The sequence below is a fragment of the Phyllostomus hastatus genome, unplaced genomic scaffold (genome assembly GCF_019186645.2).
Source record: "Phyllostomus hastatus isolate PE091 unplaced genomic scaffold, TTU_PhHast_1.1 phas_scaffold_114, whole genome shotgun sequence".
NCBI lineage: Eukaryota > Metazoa > Chordata > Mammalia > Chiroptera > Phyllostomidae > Phyllostomus > Phyllostomus hastatus.
The window spans coordinates 1,082,206-1,099,421 of NW_025334006.1; the positions used below are offsets into that span (position 1 = coordinate 1,082,206).

The 17,216-nt window shown below is 36.4% G+C and overlaps 1 protein-coding gene and 1 pseudogene across 3 annotated transcripts in view; one reads left to right on the forward strand and one right to left on the reverse strand.

Annotated features, from left to right (window-relative positions):
- Positions 1-17,216, forward strand: part of BRAF (B-Raf proto-oncogene, serine/threonine kinase) — a 130,871-nt gene that overhangs the window by 11,088 nt on the left and 102,567 nt on the right. The window lies entirely within an intron of this gene.
- LOC123829654 lies at positions 9,332-10,118 on the reverse strand (annotated as a pseudogene).

The following is a 17,216-nucleotide window of genomic DNA, read 5'->3' on the forward strand; positions in this document are numbered from 1 at the left end:
CCATTTACATTCACGCCAGCAATGCATGAGGATTCCAATTTCTTTACATCCACACCAGCACTTTTAAAAAAAATTATAACCATCTTAATGGGCATCTCATTATGAATTTTGTATTTAGGTTATTTTTTCTTAGTGGCAGTTCCTCAAAAATCTATAGAGAATGTAAAATCTAGCCCTGGCTGGTGTGGCTCAGTGGATTGAGTGCCAGCCTGCAAACTGAAAGGTCACTGGTTCGATTCCTGATCGGGGCACATGCCTTGGTTTGCAGGCCAGGTCCCTTGCTGAGGGTGTACAAGAGGCAGCCGATCAATGTATCTCTCCCTTCCCCTCTCTCTATAAATAAATCAATAAAATCTTTAAACCTTAAATAGAATTACCATATGACCCAGCAGTTCCAGTCCCAGGAATGTACCCAAAAGAATGAGCACAGACTGAATAGATACTTGTGTTGCAACATTATTTACAATAGCCAAAAAATGGAAACAACCCAAGTGCCTGTCAACAGATGAATAGATTTAAAAATACAATATATACGTAAAGTAGATGGTTATTCAGTCATAAAAAGAATGAAATTCTGACACATCATATAAAATAGGTAAGCCTTGAAAACATTATGGCATTTGAAATAAGCCAGACACAACAGGACAGATATTATATGATTCCACTTATATAGCATATCAGAATAGGCCAAGTCATAGAGATAGAAAGTAGAGTAGAGGTCACCAGGTCTGGGAAGAGGGGGAATAGGAGTTATTGTTTAATATGAGACAGGTCAGAATTTAGTGTCAGATGGAACCCAGTCTTACCTCTCACACAGTGAAGAATTTCTCCTGCAGCGTCTCTGACAAATGATTGAGCATCCAGTTAAATATCTTTTAGAGTAAGGCAGTTTGTTCCCTTATTAAATATCTGTACTATTAATAAAGATACAATGTAGAACCCAAATATACTTTCTTGAATTTCTGTGTCTAGGTTCTAACATCATCCTAGCTTAGTCCTCTGGAACAGCACAGAACAATCTGTTTCTTCTTTATCTCATATCCCCATTCTCTCACTGTTTGACATACACACAAACCTTTAGACCATTCTTTGACCCTGATTACTTGCTGTTTGCCTTTAAATGTATTGTGGTGATCCCGTCTAAAAAACAACTACCTTCCCTGACTGTGGTACCCTCTTGAGCTTCTGTTTTCTCCTTCTGGTCACTTAATACCTTTTCATAGTACTCACGCAGGTCATCTTGAAAGTCAGTCTTCCATTTCTTATTACACAACTGAATCTGTTCTTTCAAAGGCCACTATGTGTTTTTAACAGTCAAGTTACCCTCTGTGCTAGAGTGTCAGTCATGCATTTCCAATTGCCTTCAGTACTTTGCCTTAATGTGCATTGGCATCACAAAGTCGGCAAGTCCTAAACTAGTTAGCTTTCCCTTTAGATTCCTCTTCTTGTAATATTCCCCACTTAATCATAAATTATACTTGAAATCTCAGAACATCTCTTCCTGTCTGCTTGTTTTTTTTCTGTGCAGTCAGTGGACCCATTGTGATTGGGAGGACCTCAGATACCTGACTTGTGCCTTTATCCATGTGAGATTACAGCTAGAAAGCACCATCTATGAACTTCAGAGTGGGTCTTCACAAGACACCCAATCTATTTGATCTTGATCTTGGACTTCCCAGCCTCCAGAAATATGATCAATCTCCCTCGTTTATAACACACCCAGTTTATGGGTTTTTTTTTAAAAATAAAATTGAATGGAATATCACTAGAGTATTCCTAATGTTTAGAACATCTTGTGACACTAATATTGGGCTTTTATAAAATATGTGACAAAAGGATGATTTACTTTCAGATGATAATATATCTAAACACTCAGCATATTATTGTGCCCTACACATAGAAGGTACTCATTAAGTGTCAGTTCTTTGCCTAATAGGACAGTTTATACTTTACATTCATTGGTTACGTTTATTTATTCATTTTTATAAAATTGAAAAATAATATTGAGCTCCTTTGTGCTGGTTGTGTGCTAGGTACTGTGATAGAGAAATGGCAGTCTCTGCCCTCAAGGAGCTTACAGTCTAGAGCACAGATGGCAAACACAAGGCTCTTGGGCCGAATCCAGCCCTCCACCTTGTTTTATCCAGCCCGGCACCTTGTTTTTACCTGGTTGGAGCGCGAACTCCTTGCCGTTTGCCCCTAGTTAAGGAGTAGTTACATTTATACAGTCCTAAAATTACATTAGGCTCTTTGAAGGCAACCTCGAGGCTGATGTGGCCTCCGGTGAAAATGAGTTTGGCACCCCTGGTCTAGAGGTAGAAGCAGACCAAATCAATCAAGAATTAAGGACAGTATTGTTTAAAATGTGCCCCAGGTGCAGAGGAATCACAAAAGAGGAGTACATAATTCAGAGTAGGGGTAGGAGATGGAAGACAGATTTCCTGGAAAAAGAAATACTTAAACTGAATTTTAAATATTTGAGATGTATAAGACCTTTATAAAGAAAAGTAATTAAACTTAGAGACACAAAGGAAGCCTTAAGTGAATGGAGTTACATACCATATACTGAGGATGGAATGGAAGAGTGAATATGGTAAAATGTCATTTTTTCTTAAACTGCTCAGTAGATTCATTGAATCCAAATCCCTGTAGATTTTCTGTGGAACTTGACGACTTGAGTAACAATTTCTGTGGAAGTCAAAAGGGTCAAGAATTACGAGAATATTCTTAAAGAACAATAAGATGGGAAGACTTCTTTAATCCATTTTTCTGTCAAAAAATTTGAATGTTTGCCATATATGAGGCACTACTGGGCCCTTGTTAATTACCTTAGTGGATATAAGACATTCCTCCCACCCAAAGATCATATTCAAAATCAGTTCTAGTGATATCTAGGGTTTTTAATAGACTACGTCCTAAAATATTGCCAGGACTACCAAGAAACTTAATCACTCTGATTTTATTATCTGATTTTTATATTTAAAATTTTTCTGGTTTTAATGTTCTTTCTTTATACTTTGTTTTATTAGTTTTGTTAATTTCTTTTAACACTAAGAAGCCTAGAAATAGACAGATTTCACTTTAAATAGAGCTTTAAGTTGTCAATTGGATTACACAGCCTTGTTAGAAAGGGAGAGGAAGATCTGCTGAGTGATGTCCAGAGCAGTCATCTGACCTTGAGCAACAAGGGAGGGTTACTTTGAGGGTCCCACAGGCATGAGTTTGAGGCCCAGCTGGAGTGTCTGAGGAGCCTAAAAAAAGAAAAGGGAAGATGAATAACAAATTGAGAGGAGATACTAAATAATGAATTTTATATACTTAATGGATTTAGGTGGGTAAATACATGCTACCTGGAATGTTAGTTAGGAAAGGATGCACTTGCTTAGAATAATTGCTTACCATATTAAAGAAATGAAGTTGGACCCTGCCTCTTACTATGCATAAAAATCAATTCCTAGTAGATTGAAGATTAAAAAGGAGAACTCAAATCTTTTTTTTTAGAGAGGGCATACTCTAATGACCTCAAGGCAGGCAAGGATTTCTTAAGACTGAAAACACTAACCATACAAAAATTGATAAAAATGACTACATTAAAATATTAATAGAAACTTCTGTTTATTAAGACCTTCTGAAGAGGCTAAGGCACAGAATAGAAGATATTTGTAATTCACATGTATTGGTTGGTTATGTATTACTGTGTAATAAATTATCCCAAAACTGAGCAACTGAAACAACAAACATTGCTCTCATAGTTTCTGTGAGTCAGGAATCCAGGAGCAGCTTAGCTGGGTGGCTCAGGGTTCTCTCATGAGGCTGTGGTCAAGGTGTAAGTAAGGCCTGCACTGATCTGAAGGCTGGACTGAGAGAGGATCTACTGCTGTGCTCTCTCATCTGGATGGTGGCAGGCCTCAGAAGATCCACTTGTGAATTGACTCACAAGGAACTCTTCACTGGGCCACCTCGCAGCATGGCAGCTGGCTTTTCCCAGAATGAAAGACCCAGAGTAGAATGAGAGAGAGTTCTTAGGATGGAAGCCACAGTCTCTTTATAACTGAATCTCAAAAGTGATATACCACCACTTCTGCCATATTCTGTTCTGACTTGCTTCTTATGAACACAGTAAGTCCAGCCTACACTCAAGGGGAAGAGGCAGTACAAGGATTTAGCTACCAACAGGTGAGGATCAGTGAGGGCCATTTTAAACATTACCTAACCCAACACATAACGGATGGATGATTGGTATGAAAAATATATGTAGAGAACTGTGAATCAGTAAGACAAAGACAGAACAACAAATAAAAGAAAAAGGGCAAAAACCCAGAGCAGTTATTTGATTTTTTAAAAAAGAAGAAATTTAAATGACCAATAAAAATATGAAATGATGGTTAACCTCATTAACAATTGTGGGAATAGAAATTAAAACAAGAGGTCACTTTGTATAGACTGAACTGGCAGAAATGAAACATCTGACAATATCAGGCATTGGTGAGAATATGGAGCAGTGGGAGCTCTTCCACTGCTGATGATAGTGTAAGTTGGAAAAACCACTTTGGAAAATAATAGGATGTTCTACAACCAGCAATACCACTTCTAGGCATTACCCTAGATCAGTGGTGGTCAAACTTGACTGTGCCTCAGAATTGCCTGGAGGGCTTATTGAAACAGACAGCTGGGACCCAACCCTAGAGTTTCCGATTCATTGAGAAAGGGGTAAAGCTTGGTAGTTTGTATTTCTAACAAGCTTCTAGCTGATGCTGGTGCTGCTGGCCCAGAAATCATACTTTGAGAACCAACTATTACCTTAGAGCAGTGACTTTCAACCTGTGTGCTGAAAGAATATTTAAAACATGCAATACCTGACTGTTTATTCAGGAGCACTGACCTCTTTTACCTTAGATTGTTGAATTAAAAAATGATGTATTGACAACAGTCAATACAACAATAGCTATCTGGTGTGAATGCCCTATCTTAAAACCCTAAATATATAGGTCATAAAATAGTTTCATCTTACTGGTCACATTACATAATAAGGTTGCATCTGATTGGTTAATTCTTCATACCGGAAATCCTTACATACAAGTACAGGCACCTGATTTTTTTAAAAAAGTCACTTTGGAACAAAAAGATAATAAGGTAATTACTATTACCAAAAGGTAATAGTAAAGTAATTACTATTATTATTATTTTTGTAACTCCATCAAAATTATATATTTTGTCAGTTTGGCAAAAATATTATATATCCCATTGTATGTACATACCACAATTAATTCATCTGTCCATTCATTAATGGACATTTGTGGGTTATTGCTAACTTTTGGGAGGGTAACTTTTGACTTATGGATAGTGCTGCTATGGATATTGGTGTACAAATATTTGAGTACCTGTTTTCAGTTCTTATCAGCGTATATCTAGGAATGGAATTTCTGGGTCATATGGTAATTCTAGGTTTTGGGGTTTGGGGGGTTTTTTTTTTGTAATTTGAGGAACCACCAAACTTTCTATTATTTTACATGTAGTTTACCATTTTACATTCCCATCAGCAAAGATCCAGTTTATTCACATTCTTACCAGTTCTTATTATTGTGTGTGTTTTTGAAAAATAATAGCCATCCTAGTAGTATGAGGTGATAGCTCATTGTGGTTTTGATTTGCATTTCCTTAGTCACTGATTATTTTCACCATCTTTTTATTTGCTTGTTGGCCATTTTTTGTACAGCTTTGGAGAAATGTTGATTCAGGTTCTTTCCCCATTCTTTAATTGGGTAGTTTTTGTTTTTGAGTAGAAAGGTTTATAAAAGTATCTTCTGGATATGAGACCCTTATCAGATATGTGTTTTGCAAATATTTCATTTTGTAGGTTGTCTTTTAGTTTTGATGAAATCTAATTTCCTTTTATTTTTTTGTTGCTTATGTTTTTGATATCATAACTAAGAATCCATTTCCAAATTCAAGGTCAAGATTTACTCTTTTGTTCTAAGAGTTGTGTAGTTTTAGCTCTTATATTTAGGTAATTTATCCATTTTGAGTTAATGCTTGTGTATGGTATAAGGTCTTAGTACAGAATAAATTTTGGTCTTAGTTTGCAGAATAAGTCCTAGTTTACAGAATAAATTTTCTTTCTGAGTACTGCTGTTACTATATCCCATAAGTTTTGGTATGTTGTATTTTCATTTTCATTTTCTGAAAGTATTTTCTAATTTCCCTTGTAATTTCTTCTTTGACTTTACATCCGTATTCATAGGGCATATTGGTGTGTAGGGTTTTTTTCTTTATGGTTTCTATTAAGGGTAATATTGGCCATATAAAGTAGGTTGGGAGTGTTTCCTTTTTGGTTTTTGGGTTTTTTTTTTTTAAGACATTGCATAGAATTAGTCTTATTTCTTTAAACATTTCATAGACTTTGCCATTGAAACCATTTGGATCTAGAAATTTCTTTTTAGAAAGGTTTTTGAAATAAGACTTTAATTTCTTTGATATAGGATTATTCAGATTATTCCACTTTGTAGGGAGATTGGTTTATGTAAAGTATTTGAAGTATTGGTTCATTTCTTTGAAGTTTTTTAATTTATATACATTGAGGTTTTTCATAATATAGGGTCTGGTAGAAGAAATGCCTACCTGAGTGTGGTTGGTAGGGTAATAATATGGGTGCAATAACTTATAGTTTTAATCAACTCAAATGTTGTATGGTGTGCTTGAGTCTGATTGTATTATGTTACAGAATTACATGCTTATGATTTTGTAATAAAAAGGGGGTGTTGTTTGTGCCGGACCCCATACTCTCTTATTGTTAACCTCTCAGTGTCTTTGGGACTCTGTAGTTTACCCTTCTTTCATTATTAATGTTAGTAATTTGTGGGTTTTTATTCATGTTTTTATTTATTTTTTAAAGATTTTTATTTATTTACTTTTAAAGAGGGGAAGAGAAGGAAAAAGAGAGGGAGAGGAACATCGATGTGCAAGAGATACATCAGTTGGTTGCCTCTTGCACACTCCCAGCGGTGGACCTGGCCTATGACCCAGGCATGTGTCCTGACCTGGAATTTAACTGGTGATCTTTCAGTTTGCAGGCCAGGGGTTCAATCCACTGAACCACACCAGCCAGGGCTAATTGATATTTTAAAAAAACAGCATTGGTTTCATTTATTTTTTCCTTTTTTGTTCCTGTTTTCAATTTTATTGGTTTCTGCTCTATATTACCTGTTCTGTTTCCTTTGGATTTATTATGTTCACCCTCTCTCTAGTTTCTTAAGGTGAATTTAAGACCACCCCCCCTCCCCAATACAGCAGTGTAAATTTAATGGTATAAATTTCATTCCAAGTATTCATTTAATTGCATCCTACAAATTGATTATGTTTGGATTTAGGTTTCCCAGTTTAGAAATGTTTTCTGTTAATTTACTTTGTTTTTCATTACTCTGTCCTTTTTATTTTCATTCCATTTTATTATTGCTAGATTAAATTTGGTAATGTTAATTTTTTTTACACTGTTTATGAGGGATGTTGGAATGTGGTTTCACCTTTGACACAAGAATTACTAAGAAATGTGTTGTTTAGTATCCAGATGTTTGGAGATTTTTCTATTATCTTTGTATTTCTAGTTTAATTATATTATGGTCAGAGAACATAGTTTGTATTTTAAACTTACGAGGGTTTGTTTTATGATTCAGAGTATGATCTATCTTGGTGAATGTTCCATATGCATTTTGGCTTTTTTTAAGTTATTTTATTATTTACTTCTTTATTTTTAGAGAGAGGAGAAGGAAGGGAGAAAGAGGGAGAGAAACATGGACGGGAGAGGGGTGGAATTGTGGACCTTTTGGTTTACAGGACAATGCCCAACCAGCTGAACCACACCAGTCAGAGCTCCATGAGCATTTGACAAGAATGTGTGTTCTGCTATTGTTGAGTAGAGTGTTATATAAATATAATTACATAAATTCAGTGGGTTGCTGATGTTGTTCATTTCTTCTATATCCTTACTGATTTTCTGTCTACTGGTTCTGTTACTGATAGAGGATGTTAAAGTCATCAAATGTAATTGTGAATTTGTTTCTCCTTTCATGTTCTGTGAGTTACTTCATGTTTTTTGAAGCTCTTTTAGTAAGTGAATACACATTAGGATAGCTGTATTTTCTCAGTGAATTAATCCTTTTATCATTATGTAATGTCTCTCTGGATTTTTTTTCTTTGATGTCTACTTTGTATGATATTGACAAAATCAGTATAGCTATCTTTCTGTTGGAGTTTGGATAATATATATATATATTTTCTGCATTCTTACATTACCTGTGTCATTATTTTTAAAGTGATTTAGTCATAAATACCTTAATGTTGGATATTTTTTTCATCCCTTCTGACAATCTTTGTCTTTTGATTTGTAGCTATGACCATTTACATTTAATATAATTATTGATATGTTGGGATTTAGTTTTATCAGTTGAACAGCTTGTTTTCTGTTATTTCATTTTTCTGTTTTCACTCTTTTATGCCTTTCTTGCCTTCTTTTGGGTTATCTGTACATTTTTTAGTATTCCATTTTAAATTTCTCTCATTTTTTTTCTTTCATTATGTCTCCTTATATAGTTTTTTTTTATTGATTGCTTTGGAGATTACAGTATATATAATGTTATTGCTGTCTGCCTAGACTAAATTTTATACCCCCTTAAGTGGATTATAGAACTGTCCCTCACTATGTAGATTTCTTTTTTTTTATACAATGTTTTTTTAATAGTATTTTTTTTAAAGATTTTATTTATTTTTAGAGAGGGAAGGGAAGGAGATAGAGAGAGAAACATCAATGTGCAGTTGCTAGGGGCTGTGGCCTGCAACCCAGGCATGTACCCTGACTGAAATAGAACCTGTGACACTCTATGTAGATTTCTTTATCCTCTCCCTCTTTCTGTTATTGTTGTTCGTATATTCCATTTTTCTTCATTGAAAGTCCCATTAAGCAATGTTATAAATTTTTCTTTTAACTATTGAACTATACCAAACAAATGTAAGAGGAGAGTATTAATGTATTATATTTGCCTACCTATGTACCATTTCTTTTGCTTTTCATTTCTAGTCTCCCCATTTTCCTTCTGATATCATTTTTCTTCTGTGTGAAGAATTTCTTTTAACAATTCTTTTAGAGTAGATCTGTTGGCAGCAGAGTCTCTTAATTTTCTTTTATCTGAGCAGATCTTTGTTGTACTTCATTGCTGAAAGATATTTTCACTGGATATAGACTTTTAGGTTAGTAGTTCTTTCAGCCCTTTTGTTTACATGTTGTATTATCTTTAATTAAATACAAAGACTTTTCCAATAATGTCACCTGGAACTCATTTCACCCACTGCTCTGTTTGGTCACTAGTCTGTTGTCTCTCTCTTCAGCAATGGTGAGGTGCACATCCTTTCTACGGGGAAAGGAAATCCATTCCCTTGCTTTTGTTGCCTTTGCCAATAACAAAAATGTTGGTGAGTCGGGCAGCAAAGCTGTTGCCATTAGCATCTTTCACATGAACTATGTCAGAAGAACCAAGATGTCCCTCTCTGTTGATTATCACACCCATTTTCCCCAGCTAGCACCTTAGGTTACCATATATAGGTTACCAATGTCAAACTTGATGAAATCAGTAATTTTGCCATTCTCCAAATCAGTCTGAATGGTGTCATTGACCTTAATGAGGGGATCAGGGTAGTGGGTGTGAGCTTAATGGATCGTCAGATAAGGGATTCTTTTTGTCACCACGAAGATCTTCCTCACTTTGTACAACTTTACTTGGGCTCCTTAGGTGTATAATACAATGAATAGCAAAGCACCCCTTGCTGTCATAGATCAGATGGAAATTCTCTTATCAATGCTGGTCACATCCATATAACCAGCAGGGTAGGTTATATCAATTCAGACCTTGCTGTCAATCTTAATGAACCACTGCATACAGATCTTTTGTTTCTCTCCTATTAGGGCATACTTAAATCTGTTCCCTAAGAAAATGATGAGAGGGAGACATTCTCTCAGTTTGTGGGGTCAAGTAGATGGCCGAGGAGCAAACACGCCAGTCAGTTTATCCCAGCCTCCGACACTTTGGAGCTGCTACACACTTCAGATACTTCCTGGTACTATAAGCCATGGCCGTGCTAGACATAGAAAGAGCTGTTTTTAAAAAATATAACATCTACCTATCAAACACATTTATGTATTTTTATCCTTTTTTGAAGATGCTTGTCATTTCTTTGAGGGAGAAAAGGGGAGGGGGAAGAGAGAGAGAACATTGATGTGAGAGAAACATCGACTTGGTTGCCTTCTTATACACTCTACAACCAGGGATCAAACCTGTGACCTTTTGGTCCATGGGACACCCATCCCACCAACTGATCCACACTGGTCAGGGCTCTCTCAATACTTTAAAATGTGCTACTACTTCCTTTTGGCCTTCATAGTGTCTGATGAGAAATCTGTAGTTATCAGAAATGTTCCCTTATAGTTTATGGGTCATTTTTTTCTATCTGCTTTCAAGATAATTTCTTTGTCTTTAGTTTTCAACACTTAGTAATGTGTGTGTTTCTTGTATTGATCCCTTTTGGGAATCACTAACTTTTCCACATCAGTAGTTTTATGTGTTTTGTCACATTTGGGGAGGTTTCAGCCTGACTGGGTAACTCCGTTGGTTAGAGCATTATCCTGATAGCCAGTGTAGCAGGTTTGATCCCAGGTCAGGGCTCATGCAAGAATCAACCTGTGAATGAATCAATAAGTGGAACAACAACTCTCTGTCTCTTTCTCTCCCTCTCCCCTGGTTCCTCTCTGTCTCTCAAATCAATTTTTTAATTGAGATTTCAGCCATTATTTCTTCATTTTTTTTATTGCTTTACTCTCACCTCTTTTTGGAAGTTCAGTGACAGAAATGTTGGAACCTGGCCCCAGATGGTGTAGCTCAGTGAGTTGAGCACGGGCCTGTGAACCCAAGGGTCACTGGTTCAGTTCACAGTTGGGGCACATGCTTGGGTTGCAGGCCAGGTTCCTGGTAGGGGGCACATGAGAGGCAGCCACACATTTATGTTTCTCTCCTTCTCTTTCTCCCTCCCTTCCTCTCTCTCTAAAAATAAAATAAAATCTTTAAAGAAAGAAAAAGATATCAGAGCTCATTGTTTCAAAGAACACTGAGGTTCTGGGTTTTTTTATTTCAGTTCTTTTTCTTCCTGCTGTTAAGATTGGATCATTTCTCTTGATCTGTTTTCATGTTCACTGACTCCTGTATCTCCATTTTGATATTTAGCCCAGCCATTGAATTTTAAAAATTCTATTATTGTAATATTTAGTTCTAAAGTTCCTCTTGGTTATCCTATCTTCTGTTGTTTTGCTGAGACTCTCTAGTTTTCCACTGGTTTCTAGACTGTTTTTGATTGCTTATTGAAGCATTATTATTATAGCTGCTTTAAAGTTTTTGTCAGATGACTCTGGCGCCTAGGTCATCTTGGGGTTAGTATCTTATGTCTTTTCCATGAGATTTGGGATTTTTGTGGTTATTTATATGCTGAGTAGTTTTAAATTGTTTTTTGGATATTTTGAATATTATGTTAAGAGAATTAATCTGACTAGGGTATGAATAACAGTCACATAGGTTCACAAGGAGGCATAGAAGTACTGCTGTTTCTTTCTTCTCTTTTTGGCTTTAGCTGTGTTCAGGAAATAGATACACTAAAGCCTTTTTCTCTAGTTACCTGAGTCAGAAGGATAATCTGACTTGGAAGTAAAGAGAGCTAGCTACCTGTAAGGAATTCTGAGGCTAAGATTATTGGGAACCTGGGAGCTATGTATACCTTTCAGGTAGGGCTTTTTACAATTAATTAAGAACTGTCATAAATAAAATAAACTAACATTAATGAGAAAGTATGGGAGCACTTTTTGTGTTAAAATTAAAAATATAATTTTAAATGTGATTTTGAATATTCTTTTTGAAATCCATTTACTTTAAATTTTCTTAAAAGGTAGTATGAAATAAGCATGTACATCTTCATGTCAGAGCTCATAGAGAAGGCTATCTTTCTATTTATCACAATAGATTCCTTACATATATAAAGGAAAGAATTACTAACTTCATTTTTTATCAAGAAAGTCATCTTGAAACTTTACTATAATCAGAATAAGACTTTCAGTAGATGTCAGAATAGTTTTAAATCTCCATCACTATCATTACTCTGCTTTGTGGCAAATGTATAATTCCTATTAATACTACCTAAATGCTCTGCATCTAGTATTTTCTATACTCTCATGACAAGAAAAAGCCTTTCATTACCTTTTTTTTAATCTGCTCAGATGTTCACTCTTTCATTCTCATATGTGGAGATTTACATGCAGTGATGACTACTCTTCTGTTCCCTTTCCCCTTCTCCTTTTACTCTCTTCACTTTTGGTTGAATCTGTTTAAATGAGATTTATTGAATATACCAAGTTTCTGTGAAAGTTACCATCTTGTGTAAAAGTTTTTACTTCTTTTATTTATACTTGATAACTTGATTATATAACTATTTGAATTTATAAGGATTATTGCTGACCAGATTTTTAACTGATTTTTCTTAAATAGCACAGGCCATTTCTGTTCATAAGACATTGAATAGAATTAATCATATATAGCCTTCTGGATGAGTAGAGTAGGAAAGTTGGATAACTCTAGCATATGGATATTTCTTTGATTTGTTTATTTTTCAGTGTTACTCAACTTGAGTCTTTTGTCTGGTCTTTCCAGCCAATTTCAGAATTCATTATGAGGCTTTTATTAGATGGGCATGTTTGTAGCAAAATACCCTCCTAATTTTCATGCCATCTACAAGGAACCTGTCCTGATGTTCCATGCCATTGACATTGAAACAAAATTCTTCTTCTGGTCAGTATGTTATTTGGCAGAAACAGTGTTGGTCAAAACAGAAACTTAACTAAATCAGCTTAAACAATAAAGGGAATTTATGGGAAGTATCCTAGAAAAACTGACAGAACTGAAGGTGGAACTAAGTCAAGACAGGACCTTAGGCTATCAGGCACCAGTTGTATTCTATTTTTCACCTTTCTTTGCTTGTTTCTAAATATTTGCTTTCTTTTTTTCTATTGGAGATAAGCTTTTCCCTATGGCGGGGAGCCTGGTTCCACATTCATTTGCTTCCATATATATGACTGTAGTCTTATGTATATAGTTAAGAAATATGTAGTCAAGAAAGCTACATTTCAGGAAAATTCCTGGGAAAGAATCTAATTGTTTATAACTGGAATCATGTGCTTACATGACCCAATTGCCCAGGCTAATGGGATGAAGTTAGCAAGTCCTCGCTTAACTTTGTTGATAGGTGACTTTAAGTGAAACAACATATAACAAAACAAATTTTATCATAGCCTATTTGATATAAACAAGAGTTTAGTTCCTTAGGTATATTTCTGGACACATAAAACATCACCAAACTTCTAAATAAAGACCCCAAACACTTCTAGTATAAACCACTGAAATAAATGTGAGTTATACATACACTTAAGACAGATAAAAACAAATAAGGTAATTATTTTTTAGCCCATTTATTCCTGTTCAGGGTCAAGGGTGGCTGGAGCCTCTCCTAGAAGCTCAGAGTGCAGCTAGGAACCAAACCTGGACAGGATGCCTTTCCATCACTGAGTGTACTCACACACATACCCATAGTCACTCAGATTGGGGCAATTTAGACATGCCAGTTAACCTAACATGCACTTTTTGGGCATGTGGAAGGAAATCAGACTACCAAGAAAAAATTCACGCAGGCACGGGGAGAATGTGCAAACTCCCCACAGACAGTGGCTGTAGCTAGGAATTGATTCTTTTTCGTTAATGATGTAAGGAACAACATTGAACCAAATGATATTATTCTAGGACCTGCTGTACATGATTGGCCCATCTTCTATAACATGTCCTTCCTTTGACCATGTGGTAGTGTTTATTATCAGAAGTCAGGTGTTACAGAATTATTATGGGTTAGGAACACACTGATTTATATTTATAATTTCCTCTTTATAGATAGCTGATTTATTTCCTAATTTCGCCTCTCTTTTTTTATCTTCAGATTAAATTCAAGTCCTTCAGTTTCCTAGCCAAATAATTGGCATTAAAAAGATATATATCCCAGATTTCTTGTGGTTGTGTTGTTCATTTCTTTGTTAATCAGCATAAGCAGTAACCAGTGTCTTTGAGACTTAGGGTTTTGGGGTTTTATTTTTCACATTAAAGACTTTGGGGGGGTAGTTTTTTATATGGCTGTATTGTAATATGGTCTGAGCAATGGAAAAAAAGAATGTTCTGGCAGACGGAGCTACCTATTCATGGGCCATTAAAATGAAATGTGGATGGTATTTGGAAGAGGTAGTGCATTTTTGCATTTTCTCCATTGTATCTAGTAATCATGGTATGTAAGTCAAAGTCTCAGGCTGTCTTTCTACAGTTTTCTTGTATCTGTGGATTTCTAGATAATTAGCCTTACATGATAGTCCTTTTTGCCCTTAGCCACATCCAATTTTCTTATTCTAATCACATGGAAGACCATATGACTATTTCTATTCAGTGTTATGAACAGAAATGATATGTGTCACTTTATGTCCCATGTCTAATTGCCATTGTCAGGCCCTCCAGAGCTTTTGTGTGTTTGTTTTCTTCATTCTATCCAGACTATTGATTGGCAGAATGGTGGTTGCTCCGTCAACCTGAGTTCTAAGTAACTGCAATTAATAGGGCTTCCCTATCTACCTGAAATTGAAATGGGCATATAGGATGAAAGAGAAATAAACCTTTTTTTGTTTTAAGCCACAAATTGGGGATTCTTGACAGCATAATGTAGCCTGTCCTGGCTGGTATACCCGTACACCTTTAAACATTTAATGATAATATCAGTAACTGGTGGTTGTGTTTTTGTCTCAAGCAATCTGTGAAATGCTTTATAGCTCCCTAATACTTGCAGTTGTCCCATGAGAAAAGAACTATGATGAGGTAGGAACTTGCCCTATGGTTTCTCTCTCTTTCCCATCTACTTTAACTTCCTTGGTGATGTTAGTCATTTTCCTGGTTTACATCGTCAGCATTTCACTGAATATCCAGTACTCTTAATTATAAAATGCATTGTTGTTTTATGTACAACCCCCCCAAAATTTTGGTCCCCATTTCATTTTAGGTTAAGTTCAACTCAGGGTCTGCTTACTGATTTCATGGATACCATGTTGTTTTAATCTTTACCTGAGGACATACTTACTGCTTTTAGAGAGAGGAGAAGGGAGGGAGGGAGAGAAACATCAGTGTGCAAGAGAAACATCGATTGGTTACCTCTTGTACACACTTGGACCAGGGATTGAACTTTGCATTGAGGCATGTGCCATGACTGGGAATCAAACCTGCAGCCTTTCATTTTATGGGATAACATTCTAACCAACTGAGCCACACTGGTCAGGACACCCCTTCCCTATTTTTATTTCCCACTCTTTACCTGGCCAAAGCAATTGTGGGACTATGGTAAATAAACTCTTAAATCCTCAACCTCTTCCTTAACCCTAAATTGGTACCAGGCACCTGTCCAGCCCTTGATTATAGCACTTCTTCAGCCTTCTCTAGTGAAACTGTTTCTTTAAAACCCACAGTCTCAGGACTAATATAGGTATTAGTAAGGAATGGCAATAAGAATTACTAATATCTTGGGCTCTCTAGACCCTCTCCCCTTTCATTTAATGGGCCTAAGAAAATACATACCAACTGCTCATAGGCAGTTGAATGTACTGCTTTAAATTTATGCCATTAGCCCCCATGGGGCTTCAGCAGTGTCTCACAGCGCTGTGGCGCTTCACTTTCCCCATTAATTTCCACTCAATCTCAAAGCTCTCAGGGCTCCCACTCTTATCTGTGGACTTCACATCAAACTTTATTTTAAAATTAGATGCAGCACTCATCTTCTTCTTTCAACCAAATCTATAAACCTGTCTGTATTGGTCTTCGTGTTCGCTGTCTTCCTTCACTTGTTACCAGAGACTTTCCCTGACAGTCTAATTCCTCTTCCTGGGACTCAGGTTCCATCTCTCCTTACTGCCTCTAGAGCTTCTTTCCAGCTTCTCTCTTCCACATCCTCAATTTCTACCTTTCTCAGGTTTTCCCTTCTGCCTACAAATGTGCTGTTATCTCCTAGCCCTGTTATATATGCAAATGTATGGAAATAGGACCAAATAAATATATGCAAATACATAAATTCCATCTTTCCCAATGTCTTCTGTCCACTGTTTCTTGTTTCTGTTCTCATCCAATAAATTTTCTTCATTGAACAGTTTTTATCCTACTTCAGTGTCTGTTTCTTCTCAACACTTTTTGTGAAATCTATTCTCTAAATCAGGTGTATCAAACTCATTTTCAACAGGGGCCACATCAGCCCTGTGGTTGCCTTCAAAGGGCCGAATGTAATTTTAGGACTGTATAAATGTAACTGCTCCTTAATTAGAGGCAAGGACCTCTACATTTGTCCCTTTGAAGGCAATCACGAGGCTGATTTGGCCCCTGGTGAAAATGACTTTGACACCCTTGTCAAATTTAGAGTCTAAATATTGACACACCCTGGGCCTGAATCTCCTGAACCTACACCCCTCACCCCTGTGGAGATCGGCTTATTAGTATACTGTGAATGTATCTCCTGCTTCATTCCTCCTCATAGCCAGATGCCTCCTTGGTCATTTAATCAACCTCCCCTGTTGGTGACATGAGGCTTGATTTCTCCCCTTTGTTATTCCCCACTTTAGTCCACCCTCTTGCTCACACTATAAAACACAGGTGGCAAACACAAGGCCTGCACGCTGAATCCGGCCCTCCACGTTGTTTTATCTGGCCCAGCACCTTGTTTCTACGTGGCGGCAGCACCAAGCTCCTTGCCCCTAGTTAAGGAGTAGTTACATTTATACAGTCCTAAAATTACATTTGGCCCTTTGAAGGCAACTGTGAGGCTTATGTGGCCTCCATTGAAAATGAGTTTGACACCCCTGGTCTACACATTACTCCCATGCTCATTCCCCAGCTCAAATCTTTTTTTTTTTCTTCTTCTTTTCTGATTCCCATGCCTTAGAGGGGTGGTTCTTTATCCTAACTACACATCAGTTTTATCTGTGGAGCTTTAAAAAAAAAAGGCTTTGGGTACTAGAGCCCTTAATTTACTGGGTTGGAAAGAATCACTGAATAGGAGTAATTTTTTTCTTA